This window comes from Athene noctua, chromosome 1 (genome assembly GCF_965140245.1).
Source record: "Athene noctua chromosome 1, bAthNoc1.hap1.1, whole genome shotgun sequence".
NCBI classification, from domain to species: domain Eukaryota; kingdom Metazoa; phylum Chordata; class Aves; order Strigiformes; family Strigidae; genus Athene; species Athene noctua.
In genome coordinates this window covers 39,078,316-39,104,797 of record NC_134037.1, presented here as the reverse complement: position 1 = coordinate 39,104,797, position 26,482 = coordinate 39,078,316, and positions in this window count along the sequence as shown.

Genomic DNA, 26,482 nt, shown 5'->3' with positions numbered 1-26,482 from the left:
GTCACAGCACACACGCAGCCGGACAGCTGAACACCTGTGTCAAATCTGTGCAATACAGCAGGGGAAGCAGGCTTGCAGGGCAGAGCAATGTTGCAATGGATTTTTGGTGCTGCAGGGAAGGGTCTCCCTGATTAAGACCCCAGTGTGATTGTACAGATCTCTTTAAGTCCGTGCTACCAGCTAAGTCTCCAACTGGCCCAAATTTTCTCCTTGAATGGAAAGATCTCTATAAGTTAAATTTTGTTTAAAATGTATGTTTTAACACAACACACATGCTTTCAATTTTTATAAAAATGTATTGGCATATTTATTCTATTTTACTTGCTTCATGGCTCTCTTGAAGTCAAGGCTTTCTTTTTCCAGAAGAAGAAAAGAAGAAAAGCTGCTCATATCATCATCTGCTTTATGCTAGAGCCGTTCCTTTTTTTTTTTTTTTTTTTAGTATCTTGTCTCACTGACTCTTTGTAGGTGTGTGCAAATTTCATTTTCTAACGCAGTAGTCCTGATATGCCCTTATCTTCCTGCTCTGAAATTCAGCTGCTCTGCTTCCTGAGCTTTTTTGCTGTTTTCATATTTATTGCTTTTAAATATACTGTTCTTCTGTTCTCTTTCTTTTGGACATCTTTTCAGAGTGATTGACTGTCCCGGTTTTGATTACTGGTATTTATGACTGGTCATATTCTGGAAGAAGGAGGAGAGAAATGTCATCAGACCTCTAAATTCAGTGTGTTTGCCCCACACACGCTGCTGATGTTTCAAAATCTGCATTAATCCTCACAAAAAAGCCTGAGTCAGGAGGCATCTGAAGCCCTGCCTCTTTTGCCTTGTTCACAGCTTCCTCCATATCATGCCCCGTGCCTCACTTTCGGATCTCTTTGCTCTAACCTGTCTTGCCCTGTGCACCCATTTGAGTTAGGAAGGGTATTGGTACTTCAGGAGATGGGTGGGAAAGAAGGATTAATAAATCAATTAAATCCAGTTTATTTCATTTTTTCAAACTATGTCTGTACATGAAACTAATTGGATTACTGAGTTTACATACAGGGATTTTGTATCACTGTAACTTCTTTTTTTAAAAAAAAATAAATGAGGACATTGCAGAGGGCACATTTCAGTATTTGTAGATGATCTTGTATGATAAGATATGACATTTTAAAGCTTTTATTTGAGAAAACTCATGACAGTTTTGCATGTATTTTTAGGTTGGTTACAATATGCACTCCTATGAAAGCATGAACGTGCATCTGTTAAAGTCACTATGTACTAAGGTCTTGCTAAAAATTCGGCATCCTTGCAAAAGTCCAAGGGCTGGGGAGCGAGCCCAGGGAAATGATACAGAGTTGCTCTTTCCAGTGATCTTGGCACAGGCCACCTGGCCAAGCAGTTTCCTGATTAAGATAAGCAGGTGAAGAGTCTTCCCACTTTTACAGATCATCCATCTCTTCCCAGAGAGTTGCAAGACACTAGGGTTAAAATATTTTTGAATATTTTTACAACAGAGTTTTAATCGTTCCTAATTGTTATGGGCGCAATGACAGAAAATCTCAACAATTTTATAAAAGTCACTGTGAACACGACTTTGCTGCCAATAGATAACCATGCTGGCTAGAATAGGAACAGAAACTAGCTTTTATAATTACACCTTGGCACAATTAATCTATAAGTGAATGAGATTGTGCTGTGTTGCAATTCCTCCCTGGCAGTTTTCTTAGTTTCCTCTGGCCAATGACATTGCTGCTTCTGCAAAAATCAAGCAAGTTCAGTGCCTGCAGTGGTAAATAGTTGTAATAAAGTCAGCTGGGACTAGTCAATGCAGTCATACAGGGTATATTAACAAGTGTTAATAAAATTGAAATCTAGGGCATTTGGCACTTGTTCCCCTTGCCAGGGTAGTTGGAGACTGGTTTAGTTTATTACTGGGGGTTGTACTGGCCTTTCACATTTCCTGGCCTTGTATTTCAAAATAAGGGACCACTCAGCGAGGACAATGTTTGAGAAGTAAGATCTGGTTAACAACATAAGATTACTGAAATGATGATGTCCTCTATACTGTGCAGTGCGTCATGGTGCAGAGATGTTCCAGCCAGCAGCAGCTGCTGCATCCACAAGCTACAGCATACAACATGAAGAACCAGCAGCCTGTGTCTTGCAGCTGCAAGGCTCGATACTTCAGCAGCACACAACCTCACGTACCTAGTCACTCACTCTGGTAGCTCAACCACGAGTGCCCTGTTGATGCTGGTTGTGCGGCTGCTCGGCGTTCCTGCACTGCCAGTGCTGCTGGGACAGTTATCACACTGTGAGTGACACACACAGGGAGTCTGGGCCTACAGCTCCAGAGATGCAGTACTGAGAACACCAGAGAATGTCTAAATCTGGACATATCTACACTCCCATGGAGTCTAAATTTGGTAACTAAGAAATACTGAGATGCTAGAAAGCTCATTCTGTGCTGAAGTACCTTGATTTTCACAGAGCTGGACAGCTGAGCTCTAAGATAATGCCTAATGCTAATACTAGAGAACAAAACCAGGCTTTGTAGCATAGCAGTGGCCCTGCTTCCTTTTAAGGTCCAGAAGAGGAGACGACCCACCTTATAGACAAACCTAGGTTTCCATGACTTACCCCTTCAGGGAAGAAGTTCATGTGTCCATCTCCCAAAAAAAGAGCTGCAGCCGCTGGGGAGCTGGGCTATAGGCTAGCCTACATAGAAACTACTGTCTGCCCCTCCTGTTGAAAAGGTGCATGAATAAAATCTGTTTAACCCATACGTGAGCAAAAGCAAGGGCATACTTCTGAGTGGCTGGCTCACCAAGAGCGTGGCAGAGTTGACCCATGTTCCTGTTGTCAGGTCTTTGTATATAACACATACTGTTGCTATACTATGGGAACTGTGTGAGGTGTCCTGGGTGCAAGGTTGCAGTAACACCCTGTCACTTCAGAGTCAGCCCTGTGGCTCCGAGTTTCTTGAGAGCTCACAAGGAACCGGTCAAAATGTTGTAGCCATAGTGCTCAACAAATGGTGCTGGAGGAAAGAAAGAGCACCCCCTCCTTGCCCACCTAATGCACAGGACTGCATTTCTACAGCTTTGATGGAGGTGTTTTGGCAAGGAATTAAGTTACGCTGCAGCCCCATGATTCCCAGACATGACTGGTTTAGCCACATCCCTTATGGCACAAGGTCCTTTCCAAACCCCCTTCTGAGGTGCCTGACTTTGCCAGTGTAGTACACAGGGGGGTTAGGGGCTGTTCCAGAGCTATCGATTTTCCTATGCTAATCTATTTAGGTGTCCAGGTCCTGTGCTGTCTCTGATCCTTGCCATCAACAAATCAGTGGCAAAGGGTATGAAAAGGAAATCAGTAAAATTTGAAATAAAACCTGTTTAAAACTAATTAAAAAGGCAGTGAATTTAATAATCAATCAAATCTTAAAAGAATTAAAATCTTTCCATATTGTAAACTGAGCTGGACTGCGGCTTCTCATTCTGAAATGTCTCTTAGTAAAGCTCTGTTCATGTCTCACTGCCCATTAAGACTTCAGCAAATTACAGTATTACCCTGTGGAGACATGCATTGGTTTACATCTTCCTCCTATTTTTTCTTTCTCTGCAGTCTACCTTACACCAGTAAAATGTCCCTGGAGCTCGGGAAATACAGAAGGGCTTCTAAAATGGGAATATTCTAGATACTGGGCTGGAGTCAAGGGACAGAGACAGTCTTCGCTTATTGAACAATTTTTTCCAACAGTAAAAAAGTAGGCAATTCATGAATCATACAAATGCTGGCAAAAATAAATACACTTGATCCAATAGTGATGAGCTCATTCACTGCCATACCAACATAGGATCTTTTCAGCAGCTGCCTTCCTGCAAGCCTGAATCTAGTCATCTGTGGGCATGCAAGGTTGTGTGCAAGGCACAGTGACCTCCTTGTGAAGTGCTGTGCAGGCAGACACTGCTGGGAAATGCCAAGTAGCCTCAGCATCCTGGAAGGACCTACTGTGATGGGGACTCTGGAGATGGGGTACAGCATGGGACCCTGCCCCAGCCTTGTCAGTAGGCCCCCAAAACTGCTCCTTCCAATCCCACCAAAATGTGATTGTGGGTGGTGCCATCACAGTGCTGTATAAAAGGCAGCCCTGGGGTACATGAAGAAGACTTTGACAACATTTCACTTAGGAACTCAGCGGATATTTTCTATCAAAATTTGAAGGGTGGAGGGAAAATGTTCAAGCTGGTAATATTTTGATGTTCCTGGCAAAGTGTGACACAGCTGGTTTTATTTGTTAGCATGTATATGTTGTTTATTAACATGAAAATTATTTGGACTTAAACTATAGAAAGACATTAGTTGCCCTATCATGCATCAGTGATTACTGTAATCCAGCAGCATTACAATAATAATTCAGAAAGTGACTCAGTCACACAAATAAAAAGAAAGCCCATCCCAAGTCTTTATTTTTCCACGAATTAATATAATCTTAATCCTCTTTTGGACAAATATGACCGGTTACAATTTCTTGATTAAATATCGTGTTTGTTTAAATCTTCAGATTTTGAATGTCAGAGACTATAAACCAAATGCTGTCAGACATACACTGACAGCTGAATTTCAGCATACAAAACCAATATTTTCCTTTTTATTTTCAAAGTAGCATTTCCAATTTTATGCGAGCACATCTTTACAGAAGCGAAAAGTCGAAAGCAGAAATAAAACTAGATCAAAATATTTTATTTAACTATTAAACTATTAACTCTTTGGTGAACTACAAGTCAGTTCATTCAACTGTTCTGATGAAGTTGCTATTTTGCTAGAGTTCGGGAAAGGACTGTCTGGGATATTTGCAACCTGAGGCTATTGATTCCCAAATTGCTAGAAATATCCTTATAATGTTTTCATTAAAGTAAGCCCAATTATGACATAAGGATTGCATTAAAAGCCTTAATTACTCAAATCTTCACTGAGACAAAATACACTATCCTCAGTTGACATATGGTAAAATGAAGGCAGAAAAGTAATCTTAAGAGAGGATTGCTCAGGACAAGTGAGCCGGTATTTCAGCCCAGATCAGGAAACAGTGGCATTCTTGTTTTCCCTCTCATACTTTCATTCTTCAAGTCTATGACATATCTCACTTTGTTATACCATCCCCCTCTTCAGGCAAAAAAAATTGGAGTAAATTAATAGAGATAAACCACAATAAAAGGTAGAATGATGTTCCATTAGTTTAGTCTGTGCAGAGAGAGGAGAGTAAAAGCATTGCTAGAGAGCATCAGTGCTAGCAAGAGAAGCTGACCGCAAAATTCTGGGAGACATTAAGAAATGCTCTATAAAGAGAAATCTTTAAAGTCACAAATGTTACTTCAAGCAGAATAAGCAGGTTTTTTGTTTGTTTCAGTAAAGATTCTGTTGAAAGTGGGAACAAAATCTATTTTAAGCAGCAAATTGATTAACCTTACTATAGGCAAGAAGTTTAAACTATCAGTTAGAAAGGAAAAGTAAGGGTCAGGTGAACTTATGAAATATCTAATGAGGTTGTGTAATTCAGTAGTGTTTCAGTAAATTTATTGACTGAAATTTTCAGTAAGAACCAGAGAGAAAAAAGGGAACAGCTCTCAATTTTGATCTGTCTGCATGAGTAGTTGTTTGCTTTCTGAATACTAATAAAGCACACATTGCATTCAGTTTGATGTTACGTACTTTTTTAATGATCTTGGGCCTCATACTTCTCTAAAACTCTATATGCAGTATGTTTAATATATAATCTAGCATGAAAAAAATACAGACTTCATCATGTTAGGGGGAACCTGGAAGCTCAGCTTTTAACTTCTGGATGTCAGGAGTATTGCTCTTGAAGACAGGAAACAGCTTAATGTTAACACTTGTATTTCCTCCTATAATCCTGTAGTGTTACCCTTTTTTTTGGTAATGATTATGAAAAAAAGGTTTTGTTTTTAGTAAGGGCAATGTACCTTCAGAATTGAAGGCACATATGTATGTACATCAGTTTTAGTGTCCGGCACAATACTTTTAAAGTAATGATGTACAGAATTCCATTAGGAAGCACTTGGTCCTTCAAATACCTGTGCCAGTAATTTTTTCACAAATAACCTCATCAACTTCTTATTTGGCAATAGACTATTTGCATTGCATTACAGACGTACTATATCAATTTTCATTCTTATGTCTTTTTCTAAAGACAATAGGCGACATCAGCCAACTCTTGGGAACTGCACTGTTGACTCAACTATAAGAAGTCTGGATTCTGACATGGGAATTTGGACTACAGATCCTCTCTTCTGATTGTCTTACATGACAGATGGAGAAAGGGTTAGGATCCCTCCTGAGTGGTCAGGAGTGATCCTGGTACAACCTGCGAGTGTCAGGAAGATGGCTTCAGAGAAAAGATTGAGTTTATGTTTAGCAGCAGTGACAAGATGGCCAGTGATGAGATGCATAGCTGTCTCTTGTTTGGGCACGCTGCTGCCTGGAAAGGAAATGAATCCTGGATTTGTGAGCTAAAGCACAGTGTTAAATATGGCAAATTGTGGAGACTTTGACGGGAGCAAACCCAAATATTTTGTCTTCTCTTTTCTGAATACTCTGTATTTTGTCAGACTTCAGAGTAGGCAAGAGCTGCATGTAGGGGTTTCTGTTATATCTCAAAGCCCCAGTGGGCTACAAACCGATTAAGTGTTTAGCGGTTTTCCTGTCTTCTGCAAGCTAAACAATCACAGAAGAGAGAGACATGAATGTGGCAGAGGAGTTTTTTCTCCTTTTTTTTTTTTTTTTTTTTTTTTTTAAAATCTTTCCCACCGCATTGCCTTATCTGAGGCTTTGAAGGCTGTTTCTGACAACAGGCTTGCTCCATATGGCCCCTTATGACCTCCTCTTTATCTCCATTTCCTATCTCTGATCCTGAATTTAAAGGAAAAAAGATAGGATTTAGGCAAGACTGTTACCTGGCCACTTGTTTTTTACAACAGTTTGAGTCTTCAAAAGTCCCCTTGCCTTGTGCAGAGTTGGTCCAGTAGCTTATGCTGGATTTCCCACAGCAGAAATCACCCTCACAGTGGGTGTTTCATGTCATTCATAGCACAAGGAAGACAGAGGCATGAAGACACTCATGCAGTTTTTGCTCCCTAGAGGTGCTAACACTTTTTTATTTCCCTGTCCATCTGCTCCACAGGATCACAGTTCCCCATCACCTCTTAGGATTATTTGCTGATCTTCAGAGACTTTTTCAGAGGCCTTGCATCCCACCAATCACCTTTCTGCAGTTGATCCCTAACATCTCCTCAGTTTTCCTCCTTTTCTCCTCAGATTGAGGCCATCCAGGGCTAGCTCCCAAGTTTGAGCCATACTGTCTGTCTCATTCCAAAGAAAATCAGTTGTGCTTTTTTGATGCATCCTTGTAGTGACTGCCTTATCTTTACATCAGCTGATCATGTCAGCTAGAGCCTCACACCACAGGATTCAAATCATGACTCAAAATGACTGAGCAAAAGGGGATTACTAAATTTGAAAATGGAAGTGTTTTAGCTGTCTTGTTCTTAGGTATCTCCAGAAGCAAGTTAAAACATGTCACATCATCACTGCTCCTAGTAAAGTATTCATGCCAATAGTTAGAAGGCAAATGACACCTTATTTCAGTAACTGAGAAGGAATCACTTCTGAAGAAATACCAAATAAAGCTGAGGGATCACATGATGAAGCTATCTACTTTTACTTGGGAAGTCTTATTTTATTAGTTTTTCAACAGACAATTTATTAAGAAAAGGAAAGAGGAAAAATCCTGAAATGCTCTAGAGTCTACACAAAACAGTACAAACATTTTCTTTCAGCCCTTATATCCTCTACACTTTTTGTAGATTGGGATGACCATCATCAGTGTCAGTAATAAAACTGGTTTATTGAAGACAATACTGACTGTTAGGTGTAGTTTGTATCTCTGTAAATTGTTGGATTTTTAATGCATTGCCATACTGTGCGCAAGTTCAGTTTTAAATGATCCAAAACTATCTGTAAAAATAAAAAAAACCTAGATTAATCTCTATAATTTGAGGTCTGTAAATGAACATAACACCATAAGAATTAATGCTGCTAAAACAGGACTCTCAGATGGCTGTGTCTCTGCCCTTCTGTAACTTCAGACATTTGCATATATATGTTTTCTTCTCTGCCTCTTGAAATTCTTTAATATTATCATTACATTAAATGCTAAGTAAGTGAAGTCCTTTCTGTTTTATCAAAATATTAGCTACTTAAAACCAAAAAACGGAATATTTTTCACTACCAGTCCACCATCTTGTACACCAAGGGCAATGGCTGCCTTGTTTTAAAAGGCTGTCTAATCCAATTCCTCAAATTAAATGATACAACAAGTTTAGTTAAGACTTGACTCTTAACTTATGATTGTAAACTATTTAGGAATGTTTAGTCAACTGTGAATACTACGTATTTGTTTTCCCTCAAGAAAGTTTTTATGCATACTAACAAATATGCTAATTAAACTTTGATTAGAAGCAAACTAAGATATCAATTAACAAATGCAAGAGCATCCTGAATCAAGCATTTTTTGAACACAATGTTATCTGATAAAACCTACACTGAACGAGTATGCGGGTGTTTGGTAAACAACTATAGTGTTACTTTACATAAATTAGCAAATGTGATACTGTTGCCCATTAGACGTGATGTATTTTGTTTATCAAAACATGTATTTAGTTCATTTTTCCACCTCTCTTCGAGAGACCAAATTTAACAATTATGATTGTACAATTCAAACAACATTGAGAAAAGTTTAAGGTTTGGAAAATACAAAAATTACATATTAGATAATAAATAATATGCTCCATTCAAATCCCAAATCAAGTGGAAGTTACAAGAAATTTCGGGTTTTACTTGATCCCTACATTAGTATTCTTTTTCAAGGAAAGAACTGGCCAAATATGATTGAAAATATAAATCCACAAGAGAAACTACAGATCTAGCCTAAATTTGCATATTGTCAAGATTTATCACAAGATAATATGGAGTAAAAGCATGGATTTATACTGTTGAAACTTAGATCTCTCTCTTTAAATGACATTACTGTATTTTAACATGAGGTTCAGTGAAGCCCAGTCTAATATGTTAAGAAATCTAGTACATTTTAAAGAGTCCTAAGTATTTATATTGCAATATATATGCATAGTACAGTTTTATATTTCACCATTTTAAAAAGTCCAAAGTATTTTAAATAGAAATAGCTCTGTTACTAAACTTCCAAATTATTTTTCAATTATTTTTAGCCATAAAACAGGGGAGGAACAAGTCAAGAGGAATGATTTCTTCTGATTGTGATAATGTATGTTATTTTTTCACTATTTTTTCCATTAACATTTCCTGCCTCTCAAGATAGAAGTTCACTAATCACAGTCCAGTTCTCATAATACTTCTCTTCTATATTTGGACATTTTCAGTACAAAAAATCCATGCCTTTATAATGATAAAGGAAGGAAACATATTAGGTAAAATGAAATTGTTGATGGAAAAAGTTATACTGAATGGTATAACCCAGGTGTTTTTGTCTATTATTTCAAAATTACCCTATAAAAATGTTATTTATTCTAGAGGTAAAAAAAAAAAAAAAAAAAGAGTTCATAAAAGTTTTTCCAATTAAAGAAAAATATCCACTTGAATCTTTCTTAAAAAATTTTTAATTTTATTATGAAGTTAGAAATACCCATTTCTTCATCCATTGATAGGATAAAAAAAACTTAATGTGTGTAAAAAAGGAAAAAAAATACCACCAGAACACTTTGTCAGAACACAGGTTTTTTACCCATGTTAAAGAAACAGTGCAGACCCTGTGCAGAAATCTATTCACAATTCCATTCCAATTATGTTCAACTAGATGTGCTGTTGTCTCCTTTAACAACTGGAGGTCTTTCAGGTTATATGATGTTTTGCAAAATTTTTATGTAGGATTTTTAAATCATGAGTCCATATTTCCTTAGATAGAGGAAAGAATTTGATAAAATATGTAATCTAGAACCTGGCAGATATTTCTATAGCTGATGTTTAGATATCTAGTAATGGTGGGCAGGTAAAGAATATCTTAAAACTGTGGAACTACTTAATTATTTGATTTGAGCTACTCCTGATAGTAACAGATATTATAAAGGAAAATAAAATCTTTAGCTGATTTCCAAATTTCTCCTGGTCTTGTGTCAGTGTTTCCTATGGATAGGCACAACAACCACACACCTTTCAGCTCTTTGACAACTGGAAAGTATTGGTGCTGCTCACATTTTTAATAAAGGAGAGGCAGGTTTTCAGGATTCTTTTTTTTTGCCACTGCCAAGGTCTTCTTAGAACCAAAAGTAAAGACTTTCTCTCACCTTAGTAGTCTAATCAAGAATTTTGCAAATATAGTGAATACCAGGGATGAAAAGACTGAAGTCTGTAGAACAGTGCAGTTCATGGCATCTCCTGTCAAGAAGTTATGGAAATGGGAGGTGGCAGTGCCAAAAGTTGCAGAGTTTTCCAGTAGGATCTCCATCTTATTTCATAAACTGTGGATAGGGTAATATACAAAAGCAGCAGGATCCTGACAAGTGAAAACTATCCTAGAAGCCTAGAAGTTGTTACCAGTTTGTTATCTAGGTCGATCAGATCCTGCAGTTGGTCTATTTAGTACAGATGTAACAACTGAGTGATTTGGAGAGGTCAGTCATGGCCTCTTCCCAAAGAAAGGGCCATCTCTCAAGGTATTTTGCTTTTTTGCCTTTTCATTTATTTTGTATGTATAGAAATTTTGAAATTTCACAATAAACAGGTTTTGTCAAATGACCTGTGGTCATCTCTGGTTTGGATAGCTGTAAAGGGAAGTCATTCATCTCACCTGGGCAACAGGAGAATTAATGGCAACAACAGCTTCAGAAAAATGTGCATTCACATTTTACTTCAGAGGTTTTAATTTAGAGGGGAGAATAAATGTTTGTGTCATATGCAAATGTGCTCAGACTGATGAAAAGAAAATAAACTACATATAATTATGATCTTTTTAAAATTCTAATTATTTTAATTGACAAAGCAGATAATAATTTGCATTTGAGGATAGTTTCAGACCCGGAATGCAAAAAACCGAGATCCTGTATAGGTGGTAAACAAGAGAGAGAGCAACACTGGATTTTTTGCTACCTTGACTCTCCCATAGTCCTGTTTTCTGCATGCTATATGTTCTCTAACTCAAGCAAGTTAGAAAAGGTTACAAAGTTTCCAACCATTTGTTTTCTGAACAATTTACCCAAATGTTCCAATTGTGGTGGCAGGTATCTTGATGTGAAAATCTGACTCACCAGACCAGGACCTCTCAGCTATTTCACGAGTAACTCCAGGCAGCTGCAAATTGTTATGATTTTATGGCTTTGTGGTGTTTGGTTACTCATGATCCAGAATCTTTTAAGCCAGTGACCTACAGAGAATTGATGCCAATCTCTTGGACTATGGGCACATCTTCAGTCAAGTGAGAAATTGCAGTGTCCTGATGTGCAGTGATCAGCACAGGTATGCAATGCCATGGTATCACCACTGGACACCTCCTATAAGATAACAGGTTTATAAAGCAGGAGTTGATAGCCAAATCAAGTACCCCACTAGTACCCAAACTAACAGTTCTCAGTTTACTATGATTTTCCTTTTATTAGAACTCTAGGTTTTCTGTTCATCTTGGAATGAGAAGGGAAAATTCCCCTTTTGCAATAACTGGCATTTAATAACATAGAAATGCCTGAACCAGCCTTTGCTTAGGCAGAATTATATAGACTCGCAGGACTGTCTTGTTTTCCCCAGCTGCCTTCATTAGCAAGAACTTAATGTTTATCAAACACATATGGGTGTACTTTCATATACAGGCACAAACACACATGCTTGGTGATTGCTTTTTCCTTTGGCAAAGAGGAAAAAAAAAAAAAAGAAATCCTGACTAGCTTTAAAAAACCCAACCCAACCAAATCAATCAAATGAGAAACAGATAATGAACAACAAGGAAGAAATCTAGTTTGGTGCTACACTCAGAGCAAAAACTCTGACACTGGTTTCAACAAAAGAAACGGGCCCTGTATGTTTGTTGTTAATTACATAATGTTTGATGGACACACTTAAGATTTAAAACTGTCATTACACAAAATGGGGTTCAGTTTTAAAATAAATATAGAAGTGCAGATGCAAAATAAATATAAGCTTTTGCCTGGTAAATCAAAATGTCTGGGAATATACCTGGGCACCAGAACCTGATTGTTCCCTACTGCTTGGCTGCAAGGTTTACCCATGCCTCCTGGCACACTATCGGTGTCTTCCCAAGCAGCTGTCAGGACCAATTTTATAGGTCTTTTTCCATTTATCCCACTTTTGCAGAGGAAGGGGATTTAATAGCTTTGTCATGGACTGTTCCATGCCCATTAATTAGAAAATGGGTCTGGACCTGTTTGATTTACTAGTATAGTTTATAATCATAAAATTTGACATAAAAATTAAGTTGAAAAATGACATGAAGACTTTCCATGCATGGATGGGGCTTGGTGTAGGACCTGTACTTGAGTTACAATTGATTTAACATTGTAGTAAATACAGGATCTTAGTTGTGCTGGTGCTAAAGATGTAATCAGAATCTAGTATGTCAATCTGCAGTTTTCCACTGAGAGCCTCAGAGAAATCTGTGGGTGAATTTGAAGATGTCCATAGTAGGTAATACTTCAGGAAAAACAAGCCCGTTGTTAGTACTGTTTTATTTCACTCCACAGAGGTTTGCACTGCTACTGGAAAAAGAGTAAGGCTTTCCTATGACTAAGATTTGCATGCCTTAATTACCAGAGCTGTATTCTATATACCCTGGAAAGCTCAAAAACCTAAGCCTGTCTGCTGTGAATTCTCAGTCAACAAGGGTAGCTGCAGGCATTGCCAGAACCTCTGTTTCAAAGCACAAGCAATCTGACGTGCTGGAGTTCAGGGCATTGCTAGTGCTCATCCCAGCACACTGGGGAGGCACCCAGGAGCCACTCTGCAAACAGGATGAAAGACAAGCTGGTAGAGACAGAGCATGCCAGGCTTTCTGTTTCCCTCGAACCCCCTTCCAGGGTGCTGTCACGGTCCTAAGCTACTTTTTTCATGCACAGGCATGAATCGATCTAACTTCAAGCTGTTGCAGCCATGTGAGTTAGTAGACAAGTTTGCTTGTTTGAAGTAGGCTGAACTGTCATTTTGTGTGCGGTATGGACTTACCTATGCCCTTAGAGCTTGAAGCACCATGTCCACCTTTTCTGACATATGAACTCTAGAAAAAAAAAAAAAATCCCAATATTCTGAAGAACTCATAGTGAATTTCAGCAGACTGACAAAAAGCCTTTCTTAGTTACTTTTCATGTATCCCTTATAAATATTCCTTACGTACTGAAAGTGAAAAGTAATGGTTTGGCATGTTTCCATTTACTTCCACAAATTTCCAACCAATTTTAAGTCTTCAGAGAAGGTTAATAATTTTTGCCTAGTTCTTTTAATTGGCCATTTATATATATATATATATATATATATATAATACTGAAGAGAAAAAGAACTGTGGTCTTCCACGTAAAAGAAAGGATGTTTATAAGCATGCCCACTCTGGGCAGCATGGAGAGCCCATAGTCTGCATGCCAATTTGCAACCTTCTCAGGGCATTTCTCAAGTTTTAGTGAACTCAGTGGAAGCAAAGGGTCTTCAGGACCTTATAGGATCATATCTTTTGTTTTGAAAAAGCATCTGTGTTGTGATGTGGATCAGTTTTGCTGGACAAAAAGGTTGGTTATGAATATGATTGATGCCCCTAATTTGGCTAATGCTTGATTTATTTTGGGATAATGTTTAAACAAATTATAATAACTTTCCAAACATCTTGCATCTGTTGCTTACTTCCTTTGAGAATCTTCCACTTCCCCTCAGTTACAATGCATAATTGGGAACAAATCAGAGGAAGGAAATATACTCCCTGGTTTAGCTAAAGCTATAATGTTTGTTTAAGTTAGTGATGCGTGAGTGGTTTGTTAAAGATTATTCTTAAAGGTCATTTCCTACTTGGAAAGGAGCCTGTAATAAGCTTCTCCTTAAGTGAAGAGACCTTCTTCTTTAAAATCATTATTCTGGGTGGTCTGGTTTATTCCCAGCTCCCACAGAAGCCAACGGGAAGGGATGCTCCATTGTCATCTGGAGACACTTCTGGCTCTTTGTGAAAAGAAACAGTGTGTTTCAAGGAGAAAAGGTAGGAATGGAAATATTGTATTGTTAGTACATATATACTAAAGGGTCCCTTTGCTAGTCTTGCTCGAAAAAGAATCTGGATTCCTTATTTATATACACTCTGAAGGAATTATATAAATTATTGAGAAAATGGATGAACTGGGATCGGATTAGCTAACTCCAAGTATTTTTTATATTTTATGTGGGATATAACATCAGGAGGGTTATGCCAGATGTTTGCATCTCACACTCATTGTGGAAAATATTACCTCCTCCAACTAGTATTCATTTGTTTGTTAATTAAGGGGCGTCAAGTTAGATTTTAAAAGGGTCAGAGCTGTCGAACAGCCTCTAATCACATGTAAATTCTGAGCTTCAGATCTAGTGTTTAGCAGAAATGTTGACAGGTCACAAGGCAGGGTGGGCAGATCACAGTAATTGTTGCATCGTATGTCTGTAGAGCAGAAAGGAATCATAAAGATCATACAGACTATGGTTTGTGGCCAAAAATGGCATATCAACAGGTATTAAGTACATGGCCATTGTGGAGGGATTTGTGGGAGGCAAAAATTTCCAAACTGAGAGCAGTCTGGGGTCTCCTACTCCCACCAGTCAGCTGCTGTCAGCAGCATCATGGCACTGTGTGAGGCAGCAAATCCCGAGTCCTGCAGAGTCTGGGCAGAGGCTGCTTATCAGGGAAGGGGATGTGGGATGTTGCTTGGGTAGTGCTGCTGGCTTGTGATCCAGCCCTATCTTCTTCACTGAGAGGCAACTTGGGATACCCAGACCATCCCTGACTGCCTGTCACCTAATCACTTCTGAGGTCAGCAGAGTTCACACCTCCAGGCAGCCTGTGGCATTTCAGAAAACTTGCTCTTCCTTAACCTTCTCTTTCCCCAGACTAAAGAAGGCCAGTCCCCTCAATCCTTCTTTTAAGGCACTGTTTCCTATTTTGTCTTTCTTTTCCTTGATTCTTGTCTGAGTTACCTTGTACCTCTATGTTGCCAGGGGTTGCTTCCACATTAATCAGAACTAAATGTCAGCTACAAACTTGTATGTCCCTTCACTTTTTGAAGCAAAACTCTCCCACAAGAAAACAAAGAAAAAGCTCTTGGGAATGGGAGTTTACATAGGAAAATGAATGTCTAGATAAAAAGAAAAAAAAAAAGACAAGTGAGAGAAACAAAGAAATGAACAAACAAGCAAGCAAACAAGTCTCTTCCCCAAACAATCTGAGACTTTTGTTATACAAATAAGATCCAATGGCTTTAGAGTGAAGACATTTTTAAAAACCACACAGATTTTAACACTCTTCTTCAGAACAAAGTTGCAGTCCTAAAGCATTATGACAATTTCTGCAAAAGCTGAATTGTCCATGGGTGTTTCCAAAGACAGTGTTGATACTGGCCTCTTTGAACATTAAAGTAAAAATTCAATGTAGGCTTTTCTGCATGCAAAAATGAGTGTCAGGATATTGTCTAGAATGCCTTGCCCTTACTTATTGAACAGTTGCAGTTTCATATCTTTATGAGAAGTAAAAATTAACATTCTTGTTGCCAAAATTGGAAAGATCTGACAAATATTCCACCCCATGGAAATTTATTAAAAATATGACCACAAAATAAATTTTTGTGGCCTCAGACATGTTTCTGATGTCTTTGATGGACTGAAATTTAACAAAACATAGAATTAGATTATGTAAATTTCAATCTGATTTTAAAAGCCTGTCCAGAATCCTAATGTGTTCTGGATAATTATACAGCAGATATGAAGGTCTTTTATGGATTGAAAAATATAACAGAGGGTCAGATATATGAATGTTTATAACAAGAAAAAAATTCACAGGATTATTGTATTTATCAAAAAAGAGAATTAAGTCAGAAAGAGGAAAATGTCCGTTGTGGTGGTGCAGGCAAAGTTGCCTATATCTTAAGCAGCACAGGAATAGATTTGTTTATGCTGGCTGAAGAAACTCCATAAAACACCTACGTACTTGCCTAGGCTATTTTTCTAACTTCCCCAAGTTAGTCTTATTGGAGGGTACCACAAAAAAAAAAAAAAAAAAAAAAAGACAATCCTGTATATCTCCAAGGAGCATAATGAACATGACTGTACAGTCAAGTTTAGTTTTAGAGGTGCCCTTACAAGTTGTTACTATCCCTGATGTAATGAGTTGTTGAAAAATGACATGAAAATAGTACAGCATCAACCAGAAAGAATGCAGATTCAGACCTATCTGTATTTAGCACAGGGTAAATGAAGTATTGCTTGATGAAATCTGGTTCACTGGAAAACAGAAACAGAAAACTGCTCTATTTAGAAGCTCACTTCACCGTCAGTGGGTATTTACAAATAAGGATATGTATAAAGCAAGGCAAAAAATTTGACCTGTGCGAAAGAAAAAAGTGACTTAGTATAACTGCCATAATGTGAAGCAGTGCTTTCAAAGTGACAGGCCACATAAGTCAGATTGTGGCTTGCTGAGTGTGATGGCACCCAGCAAGGGAAACTGAAGAGGAGAATATGGGACCTTCTACGAAATCCACATGGTAGGAGAGAAAGGGAGAGTGACAAGCAAAAAAAATCAGAAATAAGTGTTGACTTAGTGGTCTTGTCTAGATGTTCTTTGGGGAGGCCAGAAAAATACAAGGCGGAGCTGGCTGTTCCCTGAGCATGGCATTACCAAAGCTACTAGCTTTGTTTGGCCAAGGTATTCTTTAGGAGAAACTGCTCCTGAGATTGTCTGAACATTACTACATGGTTTTAACTGATTGATTTTAAGTGTTTGAGTTTCCATTTCATGCTTCTGTGGACTTTCCAAGCTCATGTGTATCTGGGAAAAGAGATGTCATTCCTGTAAAAGTCCCCGCTATGACCCCTAGAAACTGTTGGTATGGTAGAAGAGGACCAGTGTTTGGTGCTGATCAGCTCATGCGAGGTCTCTACAGGGTTATGTGTGACAGTAATCAATAAACTATTTGATCCTGTCAACTTGACTGATGAAGGCATTCATTAGTCTTTCCCTCCAAATCTCAGGGTGGAAATTGTCTTGTTTCTTCCATCCCAAAAGCTCTTGCCTAAGTAAGAGCATCCTCAACATTTGGAAGTTACTTGCTTGAAATCAGACATATTTAATCCTTTAGATAAATCAACCATTTGTCTCATGGTAGATCTATATTTTATATGCAGTTTGGGTTCAAATAATTTTCTAAAGCTCTGCTTTCTGGATGTCATTGTTTTATGTGGGTGATCCCTTTGCTTTCCAAGATCCCTTTCTCTCTCTACCATGTGTATTCACATTAATGCCAAGATACAATTTCCTCATTTATCATCTTCATAATATTTGCGGCAAATAGTGCAATGTTTGAGGAATTTAACCCTTACAAGAACATTAGAGAACTTAAACCACCCACGTATATCTGTACATTGTGCTCAAAATTCTAGGTACTGTGACTGGGTTTTCATGAAGAAAGTGTGTCAAAGAACTGCTGTTTTGCTATAAACAAACAAACAAAAAAATCCCAACCACCAAAAAAAGAAATGGGGAAACTTCATTTTAGTACTCCCTTCTCTTCAGTGGTAGTTTCTGTATTTCTCCTTCCCATGAGTTGGTTATTGTGCATTTCTTTCACAGGTGTTAGATATTTAACTCTCTTCAATCACTGCACAGAAAATTTTCATGCCTCTTTTCAGAACAGGTAATTGCTGGCAATTAGCTAACTTTTTGCAGTTGTGAGCCTGAACATTTCAACTTCTAAACCCATTTCAGACATGGCTCTGAATATTTTTTTTAAAATAGGATTCAAATCACTTGACTGTTTCTGAAAGTATTATCTTTACTTCAAGATTTTTTAATATCTGGAAAGGCTTGATTTTAACCTGAATTTTGAACTAAGGCATTTGTGCTTGCACAACTTCGTGCTTGCCATAGCAGTTACAGACATAGTAGCAGAGCTGTTGCAATAGAAAAGCCTGAGACTACAGTGTGTCCATTTACCGAAATTACTGAGGTTTTGTGCTGTGATTTAATTAATGGGTAAAACACTGGATCAGGCCCTTCTGAATCCATGAGCCAGATTTGCAACATCCATTATGAGACTTATTCTCAGAAACAATGTACTGAATGTGTGAAGGATGGGATTTATCATACCATGATTTTCAGTCCTTCAAAAGCTCTCATCAGTTCAACCAGTGTGTTTGATGACTGCTAAGTGTAAACTTTGTGTTGTTTTAAGAGCAAATACAAAATAGTGATCAATCTTAACATGTGAATATTACGTGTTTTTCCAACCTAAACACTAGCTATGCTTTGGTATGTAACAAATGCTTTTGAGAATTTTACAATAGTAAAGGAATTCATAGTTTTTTTGACAAGTAAAATTTTTTGATAATGTGAACTATGCAATATACATTATAAAATCAATGGGAAAAAAAAACGTTATAACTTTAACAGTTTTGCTGATTTATTTTCAGATTGTTGTTTTGTGGATTATATAGTAAAAGTGTTTATGTATCTCCCTTTGACATGGGGCAGATTTTTCAAGTCTTTTCCATTTCTCCTTGACCAATATAATTATAGACATTGCATTCTTCATTGAAATTCACAAACTTCTTGTTGTAATCATGATTGACAATTGTGGTCATAACACTATAGAATTGAATAAAACATATATAAAATCCCTTTTCAAGTAATGTTGACTCTGAGATATAAAGTATAGTGCTAACAAAAGTATCCCCAGGATGTTTAATTCTAAACCTATTGCCTTAAGAATAAAACCTATTGCCTTAAGAATATGTGGGTTTATATGTTAAAGATGCCAGAGCACTTCACTTGCAAAGAGCCAGTGACATGAGTAGCATATACAAACCATCCAGTTCTGTGAAAACATCTGGGAATCTACCATTAAGCAACAGGAGAAATTTTATATAAAATTCCTCTATTTCCCACAGTGTGTTTGAATTCTGATGGGGATGTTGCTGAGCCCCAGAAGGAGGTAACCTGCAGAGCAAGCTCAAATGGGTGGAAGGGTTTGCTGAAAAACAGAGAACTGCATTGTAATCCCAAACCTGCACAGTACTTGGCATCAGCCCAAACCTCTGCATATGCCAGTAATTCACTATTTCCTCTTGTCCTTCCTGCCCCAGAACCCTTAATCCAGACCATCCGCATTCATCAGGCAGGAGATTATTCCTAGTCTGCGGAGTGAGAAAAGCATAAATAAATCTGACAAACAACTGCAATTGACAGTGAAAGTAGTTGTCTAAGCATTTTCACCATTTATTACACAATAAGACAATTTTATATCAGTAGTTCACTGCATTTTGTAAGATGTTATTATTCCTCCCCGACAAATCCTGTGCCTAAAAAGCTCTTTTACCCAGATAGGTATAACATATGCTCAAACACGACAAGGTGCAATTATTAGCAAGTGAAATTTACCATCTACAAGTTAAAACAATTGAAAGTTATGAAAAAATATGAATATCAAATGCTGTGTTAGCCAAGGTTGTTGTTCTCTTTTTTTCAAGTGTAATATTCAAAGATTACTTGACTACATTTGAAAATGTTGTATATAGTATGTGTATTACTACCCTCTCAGATTGTAAATACCTGCCTCGAAATTTGTCATGAAGAGATTTTTTTTAATATCTGACTCGAATTTAGCAAACGGCTTAGATCAGTAAATTTAAGATTTTTTTTTACATGAACGCCCCATTTTACAAGAAAAAAACAGCAACCTACTCTATTAGTTCATTCACACCTACTTTTTGGAAATCAGTATAAGAGAGGCAAATGCTAACCCTGCCAGGGGAACATGATAGGGACCCTGACAAGGACCTGTTAACTAAATCACCCCATTAAATGTTAGATTTTCAATTGAAGGAAATACTGAGCCATAAGAAACAGCAAATAACTCAAGTGGGTAAGAGGCAGACTATTTCATGTCTTACTCTGACAGCTCAAACTTTGGACCTGTAAAAAACATAATTACTGGTAGAGAATCACCATTTTTTTCCTGCATCCTCAAGTCTTCCTTCCTCAAAGTGACAGGTTCCCTATTAGAATTAAAAATTTCTGTGATAAAATCTGGATTAAATAAATAACGATGAGGTACCAGTTCTTACTGTTGTCCAGGCTGACTGCTTCAGGGTAATAATTTTTTATATCCTGACCTGCAACTATCTTAGTGTCTTTGCATAGAAGGCAAACTTCAGCAGAGACAAAACTCTTCCCCTCATTTATACAGTCTGACAGGACCAAGAAACAATTGGTATTTGACAGAGTTGAGCCAAAGATCCTGGTGAGAGATAATTGTGCTAAATGTTGTCGGCTACTAGATCTATTATTTACTATTTTTTTACTAGATCTATTATTTATTTTGTATTAATTTATTTATTCTTCTAATCAACACTTCTGGCTGCAAACCCCTTTAGTCTGTCATTGTCAGGGAATGTAAATATCTACCCATCCTATTATCAGCTGTATTGCCACAGCACATCTGTGCAGGGCTCCTCTGTTTTCATCTGATGTGAGTCAGATGTGATTAGCACAACTAGAAAAGGAGTTTGACAGCTAGCTACTTCCCCAAGGGGGTTTTGCACCGTGATGGGAGAAGCCCACAACCAGAACGGTGTGGGGGAAAGCAGAGTATTATAAGTGATGTTATTCATCTCATGCACTTGTGGGCAAGCCAGGGATTATCTTGGACTGTCTTCAAGATTAGATTTTTCCACCAGAATGTAGGGTGTTGTGGCAATTTAATTTCCTTATATGAAGTTGTGAAGATTATATAAAACTGTATTTCTGCATTCAATTTTTAATAAAAGAAAGGGCTCTGGAGTTTGTGGAGATTATTAGCAGCATAATAATAAAAAGACACTGACATCACCTTGGCTCCACTGGAGCTTAAGTGAAGAAAATCGTTAGACCATTTTTAATACCAGAGTTCAAAATACAGTACATATGAACTCTGCAGGGTTTGTTCAGCTGACAGCAAATATAGCCTGAGTGTGTTTGTTAGGGGAAGAGGCAGTCTGCCATGGGGGATTAGTTTGTCAGCAGTGAGCAGGATATAGCCAAACAGCACAACATTTCCTTTCACAATGACCAGAAGAAAAGGATATACAGCGAGTGTAGCTGCGGCCATGATCCGGTGGAGGTTAGTGTGTTGTGGGTCAGATTTTTCCCTGCTACATGACACCAACAGCAGCAGGCTGCGGTAATGGGGGATTACATCTTGCTTCTCTGTCAAATCTATCTGCTGAAAGCATGTTTTTCAAAGGCATGCTATAAACATCCACTTTTCAGTGTCTGCTTGTCAGTATTATACTTCAGAAAAAAAGAAGGGATACATGTTTCATGCATTTCAGTTCCGTATCAGGTTTCTTCAACACTCTAATCAAAGCCACATTACTGAAGACAGTGAAGTCAGCAATTTTTTTTGGTACCATCTGCTTAAGTTCTGGAAATTTTTCATTTACGCAAAAGTTGGAACTTTTTGTATTTTGCGTTTTGCATTGCCATTGCAGCAAAACACTTTTTGCCCACTGAGATCCAGGATTTTAGTTACTTTTTCTCTTATCTCATAAAACCTGACCCTACAGAAATGTTTTAAGGAGCATTCCAGACAGAAATTGAAACACAGAGAGAAGCAGGAGTCTGAGTAATATGCACCTTACAGCCTTTTCCTAAAGCTAACATACAAAAGAGTGCAGGGTTAATCATGGACATTTCTCAGTTTAACAAAGTAATGTTTTTCCATTTTGAAAGCACACGGTGTTAGAAGAAACAAATTTAGATTGGAAATAAATGTGGGCTCCACCTTGAGTTTTTAAGATAAGATGTCCTCTAAGAGATCTGAGCTGGAGCTGGCTCTACAGAGTCCCAGAGATTTACAGCTTGGTTAGACTGAATCAAACCATATTGTGTCCAATCCTACAGTTTTATTTTCATAGTACAGAAGCTATACTATGAATTATACAATTTATCTCATAAATCATGGATTTTACAATTATTCATAAGCACTGGAAGCAGGATGAACTCTTCTTGATAAGTGAATTAATTCTGTAGGTTGATAGTAATTTGTGGTATAAGCTGTTTGAACCTGTCAATTTGTTGACTGTGAATTGGTATTTATAAATCAATGCATGTATGCAGACAGAACATCTCAAATGAGGTTTCCATGATTATAGTGGTGCCCCTGGATGTTATAGTTAGGGTTGAGTCAGTGTTTCCATCATGAACCATATTTCTTGTGTGTATGTACTTTGCCACATAAATTCACTGTAGATTAGAGTGTTTCTAAATAATAATAGCAAATTAGAATCTTTCTAAATCTTAAAATTATAAAAGGATTTTTAGGAGTGGATTTCTTGATGGAAAAGTTTTCCTGTGCTGCAATAGCCTTCATGTACAAGTTACAGAATTCAAAGTTTATCTTTTGAGATGTTTTCTTACTCTTGAATAACTAAAAATGAGTCCAATTTGAAATCATATTTATTAAGTCCGTATGCTCTAATGCATTTGGTGCTTTCAAAACAAAATATAAACACAATGAAATAATTAAACCTAAATATGTACTTTTTTTCTCCATTCTGTTAAGGACCACAATCTGGCCAAAGTCTTAAGGACAAATATGATCCATATTTTAGCATAACTGATACATTCCTGTTGACTTTTGTGCATCCATATGGTGTGAACTTGCCCCTAAGGATATGTTTACACTGCAGCCAAATGCTTAACCACAGAGTTTATGAAGTTTAAACTCTTTAGCCTGGGGAATAATCACTGTATAATTGTGGCAGTACAGACCTCAACTCATGTTAATCTTAAAAACAAATGTGAAGATATAGCTTTGTCATAGCCTATGAAAAACTATGTAACTGCTGGATATCCTGATATCCACACTTGCTCTGGTTAATGTAGGTTAGATGGGTCTACAAGTGCTGTACCCAGTGCTTTGATAGAAATGACCCTCTAATTCTATTAACAAATACCTTAAGATGCACTTTAAGGAATATTTTTATGCAGGGTATTACTCGACTACTTCTGGACATGACTAAATTTAGTAAAATATATGATATGTGACATGACTGTTAAGTTATATAAATCTGGGGGCTGGATGGGCTTCTTCACAGTCATAGATATTTTTCTTCAAATATGCACTTAGCTTTAGTATCAACAATTAGAAATATTAAGGCATTCCAGTTTTAATTATACTTTTAATAATATACTTTTGAAAATGGCTTGGAAATACTTTGGGAAAAAATACTGTGAAGAAATGGTTTATAATTATGACACCTATAATTATAGTTATAATTGTAATGCCTGGATACGTCAATGAAAACTATTCTTATTTTGCTAGTAACTATCTAAATATACAGAAAATTACATCCTCTGCTCCAAAAAGGTTATAATTCAAGTAATGTCAACCTTATTTTCTATTGTCTGTGTAGGCAAGCCATGGTTTAAAAAAGTATTGTTGTTCTGTGAGCACACCTCATGCTCTCTTTCTTCACCCATAATGTACACAAATGTGTGTAGATAGTGAAACCAGAGATTTTATATAAATACATATAGTCCTTTCAAATGGAGTATCAATTAAAAGATGCTTGCACCGCTATCTTTACTCATTTGTCATTGGTAGGACCAGGGCTACTTTCTAGACTTGTGAAGGGTCATGAGACTTCTTTTTGTCTGAAACAGAGAGAACCTGAGGTTCTCTCTGTTTCTGTGAGCCTCCTCTCATCATGCCTGGTTAAAGGCCGTTGCTCTGCTTGAGGCAGCTTGACGTGTGACTGTGAAGCAGCTCACTGGAAGTTTAGGTCAATTTGGCTTCCACTGACACAGGTCAATGTTGAGAGTGTTTCATGATACTAGCACACTGATGAATTTAACACATTAACCACTTCCTATTTCAGCATCCATGTTTTTAATTTCATCAGCATTTATTTAACTTCTCCTGGTCGTGCTTTGGCAGTTGTAAGAGTTTGTCTTGTCACCTGCTACTGTTTTAATTTTCGTACGGACTTAAGAAATGACAGAGAAAGAAGACAAGCTCTACACTCAGTTTGTAATCTGAGATTCAGGGAGTCCCTTCTAGAAATTCATAAACTGTACAAAGATATTCTACACATTACAGATGATGAGCTGTTTGACTCAGGGAGACTCTTGGCAGGGCAAACACATGAAGTCTGTGAGAGCAGGGTTTGTATTTTTTTTTTCTGACAATGTTATGTTCTTATCTGATGGGAGCTCATTTCCAAATAGCTGCCAAAATCTGGATATGATCCAAACTGAATGCTAACTTTGGTGAGATCTAAATGCAGATCTAGACATTGCAACTTCTCTTCATTACTAAAAATGTTACATATTCGTGGAAAATGTCTGTGTGTCTTGGAGAGAGTTTCTTACTTCTGAAAATCAGGCCACTGATATTTGGCACACACAGTTTAGAACCTGGGCCAAATTATATCATTACAAATCATTATCTAATGATTCAGTGAGGGGAATAAGTTATGGACTGGGAAAACTTAAGGTTTCTAATTTGTTGTTCTTTTTATAGTCCATTTTCTCATCCCATGTCCTACATTAATGTGGAGAATCAGTGCTGGACATAGCCCACATACATTTGTGTGTGAGAATAAGCAACAATTATGGAGCAGATGGATTTATTTAAAAAACTTATCTGTGTCCTAAGGAACAAAATGAAATAAACAAATAAAACCTCATAAGACAAGAGAAAGTCTGGGATGGGTGAAAAGGGGGAGGGAAAGAAGGAAAGAATACCAGTATTTCTTCTCTGATATGCCCATGTTGACAGTTTTTTCCATAAAATGTGCCTAGCTACTTCTCTATTCCCTGAATATTCAAATCAGGTCAGTATAATACTGTGTGTGGCTTGTTAGAAATTTTAATGTACCTTCCTTTTCCTAAAGGAAGTAAACTATGATAGGAGTCTCTTTTCCCTCAAGATCTTAATGTTAATTCAACAATAAGGCATTATTCATGGAGAAATTCCTCCTGCTCTTGAAGTCATTAATTAGAGGGTATGTTAACTGAGTGATCTAGACTTTTAATGGGTATTTGTCTTGATTTCTCTGACTCAGGAAAAAAGAAAGACTTCAGATCCAAGAAGCATGTAAAGTGCACCAAGGGTGCTACATTAAAGAGAACGAAAATACTTCAGAAATTGCTTTCTGTACAAGGAAAATGTTAGTACTTCAAAACATATTCTCGTATTAAAGGAACTTGCAATTCCAAAATGTTTGTCACTCTCTGGTCTTCTCTTATTTTATGCGATATCTCAAAGTTATTTTTTTTTGTGTGTAACTTACTTCATTTAAGAATGCATGATAACAGACACAGCTAAAAGGGAAAAAAAAAAAAAGTAAACCCGAACCTTTCTCAAATGAACACTCAAATGAACAACAGAAGCTTTGCAGACACTGTCACTGCCTGCATATTCAAGCTAAAAACTGCTAATGATGCTTGTATATGTGTTAAGATACTTGAGTTACACAGAGAATGATACTTCTCTGCTATAGAGCTAAGATAACAACAATCATTTATGCAGAATGCAAAACATGTTTTCCTTAGTAGCATCAGAAATACCATATAAAAATCTGACTTCTAGTGTTTAATGAAAGCAGGGAAGAATAGCTTCTGTCCATATCAGGAAAAAATTTTGATGTCCAGATACATGAATAATTGGAAGAGGAATTTAGCTAAGGCTCTGTATTGCCCTTTTTCTTTAAATATTGAAAATCCATTTGTCCTACCTGAGCTCACTAATAGCACATATTCAGATTCACACTTAGCCATATAATTTATCCTTTTCACACATGTAATTTCTGAACTGAACATCAAATGGACTTGCTCTGTAAAACAAAATCTAATGATTAAGGTCAGCAGCATTTTATCATGGGCTGTGGGTTCAGATCTATTGTAAACTAGAAAACTTAGAAAAACTTATATTTCTATTATTACTTTTTGCAGCTTTGTCTGATCATGCTTGCTGTTTCTCAGATTGAATGAAGACTAATTAATTCTGAAAACTTTCAGTTCAGAATGGTCCACAATTTATCACACAATGACAAGGATACACAAAAGTGAGGAAAAAAATCTACTTTTTCCAGGCAGGGCTCAGAAGGCTGACAGTTGTTGGCAGATGTTCCAGTGTCATTTACCAAAACAGGCTATTGAGACCCCCTGCCTGACCTACAG